A 7,996-nucleotide genomic window follows, 5' to 3' on the forward strand; every position below is an offset into this window, starting at 1 on the left:
GCTTTGGGCCGTCCTCGACTGCTTTCCCGGGCCACAGGCAGGGAGCTGGAAGGGAAGCGGGGCTGCCAGGATTAGAACCTGTGCCCATATGGGATCCCGGGCGTGCAAGGCGAGGACCTTAACCACTTGCGCCACCGCGCCGGGCCCAGTCACTGTATTTTTTAAATTTCCTTTTTCCTTTATTCTCTTTTCATCTTCCCTTCTAGGTCCATCTATTACTGTCAGCCAACTATTCATATTAAAGATGAAACCGAAACAATTTTACTTGTCAAGCCACTTGGCTGGAACCAAATTTCATTTCTGACTACTAAGCAGAAATTCAGCAACTAAGTGACATTTTGAAATCAACATGAGACATTCATTCAAACACACATAAAAATGGGCTTTAAGCAGAACAAATCAATAGTGATTCGGGAGGCCTACCTGAGCATCCCTATGGGAAAGTGGTGGGCAAGAGAAGAAAACGAACTCTCACAACCCCTGACTCTCACTGCAAACCCAACTTTGCACCTCAAGTTTCTCACTGGCAGTTTTCAGGAGATCTGTGACCAGTGAGGTCTATAGCAAACTAAGAATGTCAGCACAGCACTGAAGGGAAATTAGAAAAAACCGATGTATCTTCTGGAGGTCTTCCTAAACATGGAAGACTAGACGTGAACCTTCCCTGTCACCCACTTACCTGAGAATGTCAAAGACATGAGAGTCTGTCCGCCTAGAGCGTGCAGGTCATCTTTATTCACATTCCAAGTCCCATAAATCAAAGTCTGTATTTGAGTGAAGCACAAGGCAACAAACCCAAGGAGTCTGTCAATGCTCTTGAGTCACTTCCCCAGCTGGGATGTGACCGCAGTCAGGTAGTGGGGTTAACAGCTAACCAAGAAGTGACATTTAGTAGAGAAGGAGCCTGACCTTTCCAGAGGTTTTGTTGTAAATAGTACTCAGAATCAGCTCATGCACAAGGGGAGTATGTGACAAGTCAAAAAAAAAAAATGGAAAGAAGGAAGAAAGGGATAAGGGAAGAAAGGGAGGGAGGAAAAAAGAGAGAAAGGAAGGAAGGAAGGAAGAAAAATAAACAAAGGAAGGAAGGAAAGAAAGGAGGAAGGAAGGAAGAAAAGAAAGAAAGAAAGAGAGAGAGAGAAAGAAAGGAAAAGATAGGGGAAGATGGGTGTGGATCATTAATAGTGATAAATATTTTGTACTAATAGAAGGTATTAGTGATGGGGGAAGGTAGGTGTGGGGTACATGGGAACTCTTTGTAGTACTTTATTATTTTTGTTCTGTTAATTTAAAACTCCTCTGAAATAAAAAGCTTAGAGAAAGCATTCTACAGATGATATTCAGACAGAACTGTTTTTGCTTTCTTTTAGATCCACATATGAAATATCTACTACTGCTGTGCTGTTTACCTACAAATTAAGAAATCCAAAGATTTGGGTATTTGGCACAGTAACTGAAACATTGCCATCCCACATCCCAGTGCCTGGGTTCAAACCTGCTTCTTCTTCTTTTTTTGGTAACAAGGAAGCAGGTGAGGGGAAAGAGGGGCAAGAGGAAGAAGAGAGGGAAGGAGAGAGAAGGAGAGAGAAGAGGGAGAAGCATTCCACATGCTTATTCAGACTGCAACAGCTGGGGCGCAGGAATCTATGTACTTGGACCATCATCTGTCACTTTCCAATGCATTAGCATGTAGCTGGATAGAAAACAAGAGTAGCCAGGACTTGAACTGGCACTCCAGTAAGGGATTTGGACATCCAAGTGGCTGCTTAACTTGCTGTGCTATAGCACTTGTCCCACACTTGTAATTCCAGCATCCTGATAATGCACACCCTGGGAGACAGCAGAGGGTGACTCAAGCACTTGGATGCCTGCCGCCCTGGTGGGCTCCTGGCTTTGGCTTGGACTCGCCATTGTGGTCATCTAAAGAGTATACCAGAAGATAGGAGAGCTTGTCTATTTATGTCTGCTTTTTAAGTAAAATGAGAAAAAAGGAACCTTGCCACACTTCAAGCTTACATATAAGCATATACATACATGTATATATGTGCAATAGAGAATTATTTTTAAAATAATCATATCCAGTAACACCTCAATGAAGTTCAACATCCTCCTTCTTAAAATATCACGCACCTGCCAGTCAAATTAGTAACACTTCTGAAGCATATTTATTTTTTAGATTTAAAAGAGGATGTGACAAACATACAAACAACAGAGAATTCTACTTCTAAACAAAGCTATGGTTCAAGGCTGCCACTGCTAGTATCAGGGCTGGTGTTGGAAACTGGGGCCTCAGCTCAGTTGATGAGTTTGAGGATGTACCTTCTCTGGCAAGAAGAAGCCAGGTGGTTAATGCATAGATCCATACATCTGCTAGTGCTGGCCCCAGGGGCACCTGACTCATGGCTGAGACCCAGTGGCACCTGAGGCCCAGTGGCACCTGCCTCATGTAGATGTGGGTGCTTCAGCTTCTCTAGTCAGTTTGCTAATGATTTTTCTTGGTTAGGGATCTTGACACTCAGACAGACATTCATGGCTTGAAGCAAGAACTATGGGAAGGTAGGCATAGCCAATGGGATCTATCAGAAAAGTAAGAGGTGAAAAACCCTGGCCGGATGTCAGATAGATCTGACTTGATCTTAACTCCAACCTAGGGGTTGGATGGCCTTGGGCAAGTCATTTCCTTCATGTGGAAAAAAGTGAAAGAAGCTCTCTGTGTAAGGAGCCCATGTGGCACCTGCTACGTAGTGTGCACTCCATTAAAGTTGGTCCTTCTTATCCCCAAGGTGAGCAAGAATAATGCTTAGCACAAGCTGTGATCGTAACACAATCCAGCTGACCACCAAGGTGATCTGTCTTGTGCTATCCCTGCAAACACATGAAGGCCAAGGAAGTGACTAACAAACCAAACCATCACTGCACACATATGACAGCCTACAACATATACCACAAGGAAGTTAGGAGGAGAAATCAAAGGGAAAAAAAATCAGGTAATATTCCTATATACTGGCTGATCCAGGAAAGGCTTAAACAAGAATATTTAAACCACTGTCAGAAGTGGGGATTTTGGAACAGGATGTTTACAAAGTCCCAAGGAGTCACCCCACATACTGCTTACTACACTCACATGTACCTTGGTGCTGGCTGGGTCTCGGTTATCACCTTACTCAAAAGATCACAGCACTGGGGATAAAGGAAGAAGTTAACATCATTTACATCTTGATGTGATATAAAATAATGCACAGGACATCCCTTTGGTAGTATTCTTGTTCAAATATACTTAATTTCCATCTGATGATAAGCCAATTCTGTAAATCTAATAAAGATATTCTTGTCCTAATACTTACACTTCAAGAACACTGTGTAAAAGTCTGCAACACATCTAAGCCGTACCCAGGCCCGGACTCTCCAAAAAGTCACTTACAAAAAGCTACATCATGTTCTATTTTAAAGAAAAGTTACCAACCAAATGCAGCAGGTAAAACTGGATTAGCAGGCAGGGAACTGAGTTATCAGATAATTTGGAACAGGTGGGGATACTACACTGTGGACTGGCTACTTACATAGTGTTATGGGGTCATTGTTAAATTTCTTAGAGGTAATTACAGTATGGTGGTCATGCTGAAGAATGTTCTTATTCTCAAAGGATACATGGTAAAACATTAGAGGTGTTTGCTACTTCCAAATGGTTCAACAAACATTTACATGGTATTATATACTACACATATGACTGGAGATGGAGATTAAAGGAAATGTGGAAAATTTAGAACACTCAGGTGAAGGACATACAAACTTAGGCGAAGCACATGCAAGTATTTGTTTTGTTATTCCCCCAGCCATTACATTAAGAAGGGGCAAAGAGACAAATGACAGAAAATTCACAAAAAAAGTCATATGATGTCACTACCTCCTTCCAGATCCCCTCAACATCTATATTCAGGTGGGTTTCCTTGTGTGCCTTTTTATTCGATGTGGATTCATTTATACCACTTAGACGGGTTTCATGTGTGATGTGTGATTGTTCAACCAACACAGCCACCTGTCTCAGCTTCTTTGCTGGCTGACATCAAATAAGCCTTAAGCAAAACTCCAACAGCAAGTTGTAAGAAGAGTCCAGTAAGTAGCTAAGAAGCCTAAGAGGAATCCCCAAAGTCCTGGAACGGATAGCATGTGTGCCTGAGTTCTAAAGTGTGGAACACCTACATCAGAACCTGCAGGGCAGCCACTTTGGATCGGGTGTCAACTGAGCAGTGAAAGCAGCAGCAAAAGGCTGGGGCTGGGAGAGAGAGCAGATACAAAAGGTATAGGCCCTGAGGAACAAAAGTGAAAGCAGGCACCTGCTTCAGATGTTGAGAAGCTGTAGAGAAGGCAGACAGATACAGCCATGAGAATTACTCACTGGGCTGGGGGATGGGGATTTCTGGGACACATGTGGTTATGCATGCCCAGTTTTCCCACAGACACTCACATGAAAACATGCAGTGCCAACACGGCACTTTGTAAGGCCTCACTCAACCCTCCTTGTGGTTCGGCTTTGGTGCCTCCCTCCAAATCCCATTCATCTTGGAAGCAGCTGACTGATAATGTGAGTCCTTAATTTCTGGGCCTGCGCATCTAAAATGAGATCTTTTATCCTTTTCTCCTCTGGCTCTCCATCGTCAAAAGAATATTATACTGAAGCCTCTTGGTAAGGCTGGTATTTATGTCCACAGGCATGTACCACACCCTTTCAGGGAAGATGTTATTGGTCTAGAAGCTGGGTAAACGTATCCCAAAATACACCTCACAAAAGGCACAGTCACCCTCCCAAAATAGGTCCTATAATTAAGTAGTCTTTTCATGTGGATTGTTCTAGATCACAACTTGACATATGCTCCTTTAATCTCCCTGTCTCAGCAAATGTGACCATGTTGGGCCACAGAAGCTCCTGACTACTCATATGGAAGACAGATTGCAGTGTCAGGGGCAAATGAATGCAAATAGATAACTCTGGGTACTTCATTACTCAGACTTCATCATCTGTAATGAGATCCTTCTTCATTCTGAGCACAATTCTAGTACGCTAAGAGGGCTACCTTTGAGTTCAGAAGGGAAGCTTGCCTTGTCTCAGAGGTCATATAAACACAGACATTATCTGAAGATGCCGGGGCTGGGATGTAAAATATAAGACAATTTCTTTTCTGTGAATGTTGGGCTCAGGTTGCGTGAATTGTGCCCCTGGCTTTTCCTCAGACATCTACCCTCTTTATGTTCAGGAGCTCCATTCCCAGGATTCTGTCCTGAAGAACTTCCTCTTGATCAACTCTGAGGCGCTCAGCACCCATGGTGAAGGCAGAGGGTAGAGCTGAGTGTCTATGAACATGGTCTACAGAAGCAAACTGCCCACTGCACTCCAGGACCTGATGGCTTCATGACAGCCATGTGCAAGGGGAGATCTGGTACACGGGTAGGGCAGTAAGTCTAAGCACAGGAGATGCTGAATTCACACCCTGCCCCCCAACTCCACAGGAAGAGAAAGGTGAGGAGGAGGAGTGTTTGGGGCTGGGGCATGCCGAGTGAGTAGGTGACTGAGAACACAGTCATCGCAGGCCTCATGTGTGACAGCAAACAGCCAAGTCCCTGTGCTGCAGGGAGTGCGCTGGAGCTCAACAGAGGGGCTACAGTCCTTTCCTTTCCCCTTTCCTCCCTCCCTTCTAGCCATCTCTTTTCTTTCTAACAAACTGTCTCATTGTTTGCCTAACATCTCATTTTTCTTCTATTAAAAAAAAATCAGGGCTTAATTAATACACAGCAAAATTCATCCTTCATAGCACACAGTTCTGGGAATTTTCAAAGGGCAAAATCCACTTCATAAATACTGCCAAAGTCAAGATACAGAACCATTTTATTATCCCCCTTAAACCATTTCGCTGTGCAGGGAGATTGTTTTTGCTAATTGGAGCAAGCTGCCTTGTGCCATTGACTCAAAAGAATTTGAATTCCCCTAGTAGGGATTCTATAGGAGAGACTTTCTTGGCCAGCAGCAGAGTGGGACAGACAAGCCTCGAGGCCATGTCAATCTCGTTGACTCCATGAAACTGGAGTACAATCACCCACAGACACCACAGCATGAACCTTTACCCATCTGCAGTGGAATGGATGATTTTCCAATCATAAGTTACTAAATTCTTTCAATCAAGGGTCAAAATTTTCAGTCCAATAATTGAGACCTTGTGAAGGCTGCATAATAGGCATAGGGAAAAAAAATCAAAAGAAATGTTTAGAAGTAAAAGCCTATACATGGTACCTGAGGAGTCAGGCCCAGGGTACCACCTCCACTTTTTTCTTTCTTTTTCTTAATTAATTCCAAAACCAAAGCTCAGACAATGTGACCTCAATTGACTGCAAAGGTGATAAGAAAAGGAGTTAGCCGAGAGTAGGTCATCAGAGTAAGAAAAGAGGCAAATGTCCAGGAGTTCCACTTGTGGGATGAGTCCTGGAAGGGGTGTTAGGATACCTCCCATTGGCTTGCATCCCCAGCAGCCCCCTACTGGAAGATACACACTTCTTTCAGTATTTGATCCCAACGGCAAATGTCCAATCTCGAAACTAGGCTGCTTTGCTACCAAGAATGACCACTTTACTTACCATGTACTGTGCTGAGCTCTGGTATTGCTCAGTTTATTTTATTCTCACAATTATAAGTAGGTAACATTGCAAGCCTTTTTTTTTTTAACAGAAGGAGAAACAGAGGCACAGACATGGCAACCAGCAGGTAACAGACCTTTGAGTGTGAACCGCTGTTTCCATAATCTGTCCTCTTTACTACTGCAGGTGAGGTCTAGGTGGTTGTTGGGTGGAACATTCTTGGCCTCTCAGGCCACTGTTACGCTGGTCTGAAGACTGGCTACCCGGAAAGCTGGTTTATGAACTGCCTTTAATTTCCCATTTCCCAAGCAACTGCCAGCTTCTCTCATTTCAACCTATAGGCTATAAGGATCTCTCTGCTTTGAAGATTTTCTTTCATTCATCTGTCTGTAAGTGTTTTACACTTCTATTACACAAGTAGCTCAGAAATAAACTGTAATGTTTCTGGAAGATTTCCTAGTGCTAGACTTCTTAGCGTATCTTTTATTGCTTGATAGCATGAGTGACCATGAGAAACAATGTCATAAATATCAGAAAACACCAATTCAACAACATATTGAATTATAAAACTCTATTCTTCTAAGTTTAATACAGATTTAAAAGAAGGGGAGGTCATGGCTTCCCTCCAGGAGCTCCTCCATTTTACAACAAAAATATAAATGCCAGGGTGGGCATTTTGTGTAATGGTTCAAATGTTCACATGCTATATGGGAGCATCTGGGCTCAGTCCCCTACTCTGCTCCTTAATCCATTTTCTCGCTAATGTAGACCCGTGGAGGCAGCAGATATGGCTCAGCTAATTGGATTCCTGCCACCATATGGGAGATCTGGATTGAGTTCCTGGTTCCTGCCTTTGGCCTTGCCCAGCCCTTGCTACTGGGGGCAACTGGAAGAATAAACAAGTAGATGGATGATTTCTTTCTGTCACTCAAACAAATAAATCTCAAAAACGAAGAAAGAGATGCAGCAACACTTACCAAAATTTCCGCCAAGTATCACAAACTTTATATACAGCACATGTCTTCTATAACAGCGGCAAGACTGGGCCTGGAAAACAACAAAAGGAAAAACTCATCATTGAACTGCAATGAGTTAATACACATTTGGCTTCCCTTCTGTCAACAGCAATCTCTAACCTCCGTTTTGGGTACCATCAGGGTCATCAAACTCTACCTACCATCTTCCTCTCTACTTTTCACAGGAAAATGAACCCTCAGTACTCAATTAATTAAAAAAAAAAACTTGACAGTGAAACAAACCAGAAATTGTGCTTATAAATATTTGAGTGTTTAGTCCTTCGAAATTATGAAAGACAAAAGAAGAATGGAAAAATACCTAAAATAAAACTTTAAACACTTCCTGTCCCTCAAATCAA

At 42.9% G+C, this 7,996-nt stretch overlaps 1 protein-coding gene across 5 annotated transcripts in view; it reads right to left on the bottom strand.

Annotated features, from left to right (window-relative positions):
• Window positions 1-7,671, bottom strand: part of FYN (FYN proto-oncogene, Src family tyrosine kinase) — a 117,798-nt gene extending 110,127 nt beyond the window's left edge. For 4 of the 5 annotated variants that reach the window (XM_040983909.1, XM_040983908.1, XM_040983907.1 and 1 more), the window contains exon 1: window positions 7,599-7,671. The gene's annotated coding sequence lies outside the window, so the exon portion shown is untranslated. Of the gene's footprint in view, window positions 1-3,127; window positions 3,158-7,598 lie in introns of those variants that run through there. The other variant, XM_040983905.1, reaches the window with a different exon arrangement.
• Window positions 7,672-7,996: the final 325 nt, after the last annotated feature.

This window comes from Ochotona curzoniae, unplaced genomic scaffold (genome assembly GCF_017591425.1).
Source record: "Ochotona curzoniae isolate NIBS_2020 unplaced genomic scaffold, NIBS_Ocur_1.0 contig_3819, whole genome shotgun sequence".
NCBI classification, from domain to species: domain Eukaryota; kingdom Metazoa; phylum Chordata; class Mammalia; order Lagomorpha; family Ochotonidae; genus Ochotona; species Ochotona curzoniae.